A 10142-nucleotide genomic window follows, 5' to 3' on the forward strand; every position below is an offset into this window, starting at 1 on the left:
GAATCAAATTGCTATGGTTTCATATTGAACTCTATTTTATGAATCTAAACAGAAAAAGTATAGGTTTATAGTCAGAAAAATAAGTTACAAGTCATTTTTATAAAGGTAGTCATTTCAGTCGAAAGAACGACGTCTAGATGACCATTTTAGAAAACATACTTCCACTTTGAGTTTAACCATAATTTTTGGATATAGTTTCATGTTCATAATAAAAATTATTTTCTCAGAATAACAACTTTTAAATCAAAGTTTATCATAGTTTTTAATTAACTAACCCAAAACAGCCCGCGGTGTTACTACGACGGCGTAAATCCGGTTTTATAGTGTTTTTCGTGTTTCCAGGTTTTAAATCATTAAGTTAGAATATCATATAGATATAGAACATGTGTTTAGTTGATTTTAAAAGTCAAGTTAGAAGGATTAACTTTTGTTTGCGAACAAGTTTAGAATTAACTAAACTATGTTCTAGTGATTACAAGTTTAAACCTTCGAATAAGATAGCTTTATATGTATGAATTGAATGATGTTATGAACATCATTACTACCTTAAGTTCCTTGGATAAACCTACTGGAAAAGAGAAAAATGGATCTAGCTTCAACGGATCCTTGGATGGCTCGAAGTTCTTGAAGCAGAATCATGACACGAAAACAAGTTCAAGTAAGATCATCACTTGAAATAAGATTGTTATAGTTATAGAAATTGAACCAAAGTTTGAATATGATTATTACCTTGTATTAGAATGATAACCTACTGTAAGAAACAAAGATTTCTTGAGGTTGGATGATCACCTTACAAGATTGGAAGTGAGCTAGCAAACTTGAAAGTATTCTTGATTTTATGTAACTAGAACTTGTAGAATATATGAAGAACACTTAGAACTTGAAGATAGAACTTGAGAGAGATCAATTAGATGAAGAAAATTGAAGAATGAAAGTGTTTGTAGGTGTTTTTGGTCGTTGGTGTATGGATTAGATATAAAGGATATGTAATTTTGTTTTCATGTAAATAAGTCATGAATGATTACTCATATTTTTGTAATTTTATGAGATATTTCATGCTAGTTGCCAAATGATGGTTCCCACATGTGTTAGGTGACTCACATGGGCTGCTAAGAGCTGATCATTTAAGTGTATATACCAATAGTACATACATCTAAAAGCTGTGTATTGTACGAGTACGAATACGGGTGCATACGAGTAGAATTGTTGATGAAACTGAACGAGGATGTAATTGTAAGCATTTTGGTTAAGTAGAAGTATTTTAATAAGTGTATTGAAGTCTTTCAAAAGTGTATAAATACATATTAAAACACTACATGTATATACATTTTAACTGAGTCGTTAAGTCATCGTTAGTCATTACATGTAAGTGTTGTTTTGAAACCTTTAGGTTAACGATCTTGTTAAATGTTGTTAACCCAATGTTTATAATATCAAATGAGATTTTAAATTATTATATTATCATGATATTATCATGTATGAATATCTCTTAATATGATATATATACATTAAATGTCTTTACAATGATAATCGTTACATATATGTCTCGTTTAAAAATCATTAAGTTAGTAGTCTTGTTTTTACATATGTAGTTCATTGTTAACATACTTAATGATATGTTTACTTATCATAGTATCATGTTAACTATATATATATATATCCATATGTATGTCATCATATAGTTTTTACAATTTTTAACGTTCGTGAATCACCGGTCAACTTGGGTGGTCAATTGTCTATATGAAACATATTTCAATTAATCAAGTCTTAACAAGTTTGATTGCTTAACATGTTGGAAACATTTAATCATGTAAATATCAATCTCAATTAATATATATAAATATGGAAAAGTTTGGGTCACTACACTAACATGGTTGATGATGCTGACAACCTGATTGCTATGGTTTCTGACCTCACTATTATGATTTCTGAGGTTAATCTGGTTGGTTCTAATACCAGAGAGTGGTGGGTTGATACTGGGGCCACCCGTCATGTGTGTGCTGATAGGAGCCTCTTTAACACTTTAAAAGAGGTTACTAGTGGACATAAGCTGTTTACGGGAAACTCTGCTACAGCTGATATCAAGGGTGAAGGAAATGTGATCCTGAAGATGACCTCTGGAAAGGAACTTACTTTGACTAACGTGTTGTATGTTCCTGAGATTCGTAAGAATCTTGTGTCTGGGTGGTTATTGAATAAGTTTGGCTTTAGACTAGTGTTTGAGTCTGATAAGGTCGTGTTGACCAAAAATGGTGTTTATGTTGGTAAGGGTTATGCCCTTAATGGCATGTTTAAGCTAAGTGCAATGGTTATTAACACTGAAGCTAATAAAACAAGTACTAGTTCTGTTTATTTGCTTGAGTCTTCTAATATGTGGCATGGTAGACTAGGTCATGTTAATTTTAATTCCATTCGTCGCTTAATTAAATTAAATTGCATACCAACTTTACACATTGACTCAAACTATAAATGTAAAACATGTGTAGAAGCAAAATTAACAAGATCATCCTCAAATCAGTTGAACGAATAACCGAACCCCTTGATATGATTCACACTGATGTGTGTGATTTGAAATCCATTCCAACAAGGAATGGTAACAAGTACTTCATTACGTTTATCAATGATAGCACGAAGTACTGTTACGTTTACTTATTGAAAAGTAAAGATGAAGCAATTGAGAAATTTATTGCTTATAAAAATGAAGTTGAGAATCAACTTGAACGGAAAATCAAGGTTGTCCGCAGTGATAGAGGTGGTGAATATGTTGCACCTTTTGCTGAATTTTGTGCGCATAATGGCATTAGACATGAATTTACTGCACCTTACTCACCCCAATCAAATGGCACTGCTGAAAGAAAGAATAGAACCTTAAAAGAAATGGTGAATGCCATGTTGGTGAGTTCGAGTGTAAGCCAGTCAATGTGGGGGGATGCCATCCTATCGGCAAACTATCTTTTAAATAAGATACCCCAAAAGAAAAGGGATGAAACCCCATACGAGTTATGGTGGAAAAGAAAATCATCCTATGAGTACCTCAAAGTGTGGGGGTGCCTAGCGAAGGTAGCTGTTCCACTACCTAAGGCACAAAAGATAGGGTCAAAGACTGTTGACTGCATATTTATTAGATATGCTGAACACAGTACAGCCTATCGGTTCCTTGTGCATGAATCCAAGATTTCGGATATACACAAAGGTTCAATCATGGAATCAAGAAATGCTTCGTTCGTTGAAAATGTATTTCCGTGCATTGCAAATGAACATGGAAGTTCGTCTAGAATAGACGATGAAGGTGTTGAAGTTGAGACACCTCATGAACGAGTTCAAGAGGAACTAGTAGAATATGAGGAAGGAGAGCTTGAGCTGAGACGAAGCAAAAGAGCAAGGACAGAAAAATCATTCGGTCCTGATTTTCACACTTACATGGTTGAAAATGAACCTACAACTTACCGTGAAGCGGTGTCTTCCTCTGAAGGACCTCAATGGAAGGAGGCCATTAAAAGTGAAATAGATTCTATTTTACAAAACCATACTTGGGAGTTAGTGGATCTTCCTCCGGGATGCAAGCCACTAGGTTATCGATGGATCTTCAAGAAAAAGTTAAAGCCAGATGGTACCATTGATAAGTATAAGGCAAGGTTGGTGATCAAAGGTTATAGACAACGAGAAGGTCTAGATTACTTTGATACATATTCGCCCGTAACGCGAATAACCTCAATCAGGTTTGTACTTGCCATTGCCGCCATTAGAAACTTGGAAGTACATCAAATGGATATGAAAACCGCTTTCCTAAATGGAAATCTAGAAGAAGAGATTTACATGGAACAACCTGAAGGGTTTCTTGCGCATGGACAAGAAAGGAAAGTGTGTAAACTTGTTAAATCTTTATATGGATTAAAACAAACTCCTAAACAATGGCACCAGAAGTTTGATAATGTCATGCTTGATTCAGGATTTAAGATCAATGAATGTGACAAGTGTGTGTATGTGAAAGACACACCAAGTGGATATGTTATCCTTTGTCTATATGTAGATGATATGCTCATTGTTGGTAGTAATGAGAAGATAATTAAATCCACAAAAGACATGTTGAAATCGAAGTTTGACATGAAAGACATGGGTTTAGCGGATGTGATATTGGGAGTAAAAATCACACGAACCGAAAGTGGACTTATTCTAAGTCAAGCCCATTATGTGGATAAAATTCTTGAGAAGTTCAATGCTAATGACTCTAATATAGCTAGAACTCCCATTGACCCAAGTCAACATCTAGCTAAGAATAGTGTAGACCCTATTAACCAGTTAGAGTACTCAAGAATTATTGGCAGCCTAATGTATCTAATGAGTTGTACTCGACCAGACTTAGCATATGTTGTAAGCAAGCTAAGTAGATACACGAGTAATCCAGGAACATCTCACTGGAAATGTATAACTAAATTACTTCGGTACTTAAGATATACTCGAGAGTACGGGCTGCATTATAACAGATATCCGGCAGTGATTGAAGGTTACTGTGATGCAAACTGGATATCTGATACAAATGATTCCAGAGTAACAAGTGGGTACGTATTCACACTTGGAGGTGCCGCTATATCGTGGAAATCATCTAAAAAACGGTTATTGCTAGATCCACGATGGAATCAGAATTCATCGCTTTAGACAAAGCTGGTGAAGAGGCAGAATGGCTACGTCAATTCGTTGAAGATATACCAAGATGGCCTAAACCGGTGTCGGCCATAAGTATACATTGTGATAGCCAATCGGCGATTGGTAGAGCTCATAGCACAATGTATAATGGTAAGAATAGACATATACGACATAGACATAATACAGTACGGCAACTAATCTCTACAGGAATTATCACTATTGACTATGTGAAGTCAAAGGATAATATTGCGGATCCGCTGACAAAAGGCTTAAGTAGAGAGTTAGTGTATAGGTCGTGCGTGGGAATGGGACTGAAGCTCCTGAAAGGCTAAGTTTATATGAAGGAAAACCTAACTCAGTTGACTGGAGATCTCAAGATCTGAGTTCAATAGGACAACCTACTTATATGAACTGGCGAAGTCACTGTGGGGGAGTTAATTACTAAACTAGCAATCCCCACACCTTTTAAGGGAGTTTACTAATTATGAGTAGACTTCCTAGTTCATTCCTAAAAGTGACATGTGAGAGGATAACCCTTCAGCTTTTAATGATTCAACTGAAATAACCATGTGTGGTTAATCAGTAGCCATGGATCACCTATGTGAGAAAGAAGTGGGGTCGCTTCGAAGGGTATTGTTGGGGCACAATACTTGATAAGCTCTCGCAGAACCAGGCTAATGTTCATGACCATAACGAAACATAACTATGAGGACTTGAGATTGTCAGGGAGAGTCTTGTGTGAATCGTATTGTCGCCTACACAAACGGCAGACGAGTTCAAAGACATCGTCGTATACTCAGAGCCAGTAGACTAAGTGCGTTTTCACAAGCGAAAGTTCAAATGGTAACACCTACTTATCGTATGCAAGATTCAACTGTTGAAATTTAATCGGAAGATAGTTGGTACTAAGAAGCGATCTCCATTCATGTGGGGGATTGTTGTAAAATTTGGTTGGAAAGTGTGTTCCACCAATTTTTTGGACACAAATTAATATATAATAAATGATATATATTAACGTCTATTTAGTGGGTTTTTGTAACCTCTAATGGGAGCTTTAAAATGAACTAAAGCGTGTCCAAAACGGGTTAATGGTGAATGAGATATCGCGCCTCAAAGTTGTTAGTTTAAGTGCAAAGTAAGAAATTAAAAGATTTATCAACCAAGGATTTGTAAATATCTTTATGTGATTTTGTAAATCTTTTTCAAATCCTAAAATATTTGATTTATCAATCAAGGATTTTGTAAATATTTTTTATGTGATTTTATAAATCCTTTTCAAATCCTAAAAGATTTGATTTATCAATCAAAGATTTTGTAAATATATTTTGTGTGATCTCGTAAATTTTTTCTTACCTTTTGAGATCTTGTTTGCACTATAAATACCAAAAATTGGTATTGAGAAAATAAGCATCAACTAACACATAAACAAAAATCATAACCCTCTTACATTGATTTTTCAGCTTCTTCTTTTACAACTTCGGTCACCCAGCTTCCGGCCTCTTTTTCAGGCAAGTGCTCTCGTCCGGCAGTACACGCTGCTTCGAACCGGTGTACCCTGGGAACAGAAGTCGAATCTGTTTAAGAGAATTGTGTCAAACACAAGCCCGATTCAACCCTTCTATTCGGTTTGATCGTTTTACGCTTATGTTTATCCTTAAATATTGCATATCTATATTCATGTTTTCTATTTATGATTACGTTTGTACATAGCATGTTTTTATGTTACTTGTAATTTTTCAGTTTCGTATGTATATTTTTCTTACAATATATATATATATATATATATATATATATATATATATATATATATATATATATATATATATATATATATATATATATATATATATATATATATATATATATATATATATACACACGTATATACCTAGAACTAATACACTCTGACACTTGGAAAGGGAGGTAAAGAACTAACGTTCAAACTGGTCTTGAAATCATTGAACATTCGTGTGGAAAGTCCCTGGATGAAGATGAAGAACACAAGCAATGCATCAACGTCCAAGTATTCATGATTCAACAAATACAAGTTATGTATTTCATCTTCGCCAATCTTTCTATAGTCTCAAGCAAGCTCCCCGTGCTTAGTTTCAATATAGTCGTCGTGACTCGATTTTGTTCATTTATTAGTTGTACGTGGTAAGAGTTATCTCGGGTACCGGTGAGTCGATATTTGCAAGAAGATCTTAGATTGTTTGAAAGACAGGGACAGTATTCCGTGCATTGACGATTCCAGAAACGAAACTCGATGGGGTCCTATTTTTTTAGTACTAATTATATTTGAATGTTATTTTAATAGGGGATGATTCTCACACACACGTTTTTGATCCTCACACACCTATTTTAACCTTTTACTCTTCTAATAATACTCAATTGGTGTGTGAGGATCAAAAAAGTGTGTGTGAGAATCATCCCCCTATTTTAATGGATGTTTACCTTTAAAAATTACAAATTCAAAATATATATGGGTCTTTAGTGGTATCATATCCTATATCCCATATAGTTTAAAAGAAATGCTATAAGTTCGAAAAATATATGGCGTCTTGTAGTTAAATTTGATGGTGTCCTATATATTTTAAAGAGTATTTTCTATACAAAATTTTCAAACGAGTGGTATCATGTGATTCTCCGGGTGAATGCTTAGATTCGCCACTGACTCCGAGATAAAGTTTCATCGAGCACAATCGTATGTAACTCGTATACGAGTTCCATGGCGTAACTCTCCTTGTTATTGCGGAAAAGTTTTTTGTATGTGCCCATAAATTATGAGCCGTGTAATAAATGCTATGTAAGTTGTTTATAAAATATTGGGTGTTACACAATGTTTGGTACATTTTTTTTCTGATAGATAGCGTCTACCTAAGTCCAAATCGTACTTATCAAACTTAACTATTTTCAAAGCGCCTAGATGTTTATTTATCGAGTGAAATTAAAAAAATTGAAAACTTAATTTAATACCAAACTACCACATAAATCTGGATCACCACCAAAAGAGCCTTAGCCGCAAAGGGTAACTTCCATCATGCTGCTACCATCCTTAGCTCGCCGTCTAAGGTGTCTAAGTACCCTCGTTATTCAAAACCAAACCATAGCCTAGTCGCGTTCTAGGTCCTAGCCGGCTACTTCTTCATTTTGAATATAGATTTAGTTTTTATTTTTTATTTTCAACATTCAGCATACACAACAATTAGGTTGTCATTTAAAGATTACTCCCTATTATAACAATATATTTTTTTGAACATCAGTTCGGAATCACCTAAGGGGACGAAATCACCCATGCGTTCATCTCTGACAGTTGCATAACCCGCCCAAGAAACCCGACTAAATCCGAGGGCATGGGCGGTAAAACCCCTCCTCCCCCACTGCCTCCACAACGTGATGTGCGGAAGACACCATTAGGTGGAATTCAAGGGTTAATGAGCAACCTTGTGTGTAATGTTACACCTCACGGGAGTCGAACTCCCAACCTCTCGCTAAGAGAGGTAGACCACTACCACGTGAGCTACAACACAAGGTTCTATTATAACAATATATAGTCTGCATTTTTATATTAATAGAAAGGGTTGACATTGGGATGTTACACCAAGTGTCTTCAGAAAGGTCCTAGGTATTTATGTTTTTTAACTTTAGATCCCATGCCGGCTTAATGATCATAGTCAATCCAAGAATATTCTACTATATGGTTCTCATGTCAACCTTAAAACAACCATAGCGTCATGTCTTTAATTTTATATGTTGTTTTTTTTTCTTGCTATTTAAAACATCTCATACAACAAACTCAACTCTATATACAAATATTACTCAATTAACGCCTTCATCTAAATCACATCCTATCATCGAAAAATGGAGGACAACTTAAAACCACAATCCCCACCTTTGTTAGGAATATTTAAAGAGTCCTTGAAAACCATATATACAAATATTCAAGTGTTGGTTCCAATCCTACTTCTTGTGATTGTGTCTATGTCTATGTTAGATCTTGTTGAGAACTTTATACTACTACGCTTCAACGATTTTCTTGGGTTAAAGATGGCGGGTACAAACGGGTACTATCTTATGTTTCTATTGGAAAACCACCCAAAATTGCTTAATGAGCTCATTCAAAATCTCTATAAACTTACTATTTACGGTGAACTAAATGCTACACTGGCGATTCTAGTCGTAAAGCTCATGTTCCAAGCGTTATCTTGGTGTGTAACATTGATTTCCTTCGTTGCTATAGTATCGTCCTCATACGAAGCTTATACTGCCAAAGTATCTGGCCATAAAGATATTTTGTTGAAAGTTAGAACAAGTTGGAAAAAGCCATTAGTCACTACCTTTTACTTGGTCTTATCAAGTTTCAAATACATTTTAATTGTTTTCATTTTATTTGTCATTGACTCGATTTTGACAAAGAATTCAACGTCTCTTTTATATTCTAGATTTGTCATTCATTGCGCTCAGATTTTGTACCCATTTGAAGCATCACGTTGGATTGTATGTTTCATTGTTTCGGTTTTGGAAGAAGATGGTACTGGGAGTCTAGCCGTTAGTAGAGGTGGAAAGTTATTGGCGGGTGAAAACCTTAAGTATTTATTGCTAATGTTTCCTTTAGCAGTTGCGTATGTTATTGTCGGTTTCATTAGGGATGCAGGCTTTACAGACCGTGATCTACAATGGCCGTTGGTTACTCTGACAAATGGATTGGATCTTTTTGTGACAATCTTTATGTATGTGGTTTTTACTCTTTACTACCATCAAGTTAAAACAATGTATGAGGATAATGAAGTTAAAAATCACTTCTATCTTCCAATTCCAGGTGGGGAAGCTTAGAGCACTAATAACTATTTGTATTTCTGTTTCTATTTCTATTTCTATATGTATCTATATCTATGTTTGTATTTGAATTCGAGTTTGACTTTGTATATAAATTTGTATGTGTACTCTTTTTTGTTCCTCTTTCGGTCCGAGTTTCCGACTCGCTTTGCAAGCAAAATAACCTCAAGGCGTCAATCTACTTTACAAGCTGCTCGGAGTCCTGCATGGTGAACTTGTGTACTTGTATCAATATAATATCTATATCTATCTATCTATATATGTATCTCGTATCTCTCTATATGTATGTATAATTATATGTATATCACTGCTTATATCTTGTTTACAAACTAGTTAAAGTACGGACCACGCGTTGCGGCGGTTCGTTTGGATGGATATTGGGTTCGTGAGCATGGTAGTTTTCAACGACAAAATCGTGATGCATATTTGCGTAGCATATATTATCAAGTTCTGTTTTTTACACACACAGATAGACATACTGTTGTATATTACAGCGCACTTACTTAGTTGGCCGACGCATCGGTTTTACCTTGCACAAAACATATTACAGGAGATGTAGTAGGCTATTATGCTACGATAATGCAAATTTTACTTATTTACAACAGTGGAGTGGTTGTCATTTGATTTGAAAGTGTGGTGGGTCTAATCCTTTTTCTTCTTCG

This window comes from Rutidosis leptorrhynchoides, chromosome 3 (assembly GCF_046630445.1).
Source record: "Rutidosis leptorrhynchoides isolate AG116_Rl617_1_P2 chromosome 3, CSIRO_AGI_Rlap_v1, whole genome shotgun sequence".
Taxonomy (NCBI): domain Eukaryota; kingdom Viridiplantae; phylum Streptophyta; class Magnoliopsida; order Asterales; family Asteraceae; genus Rutidosis; species Rutidosis leptorrhynchoides.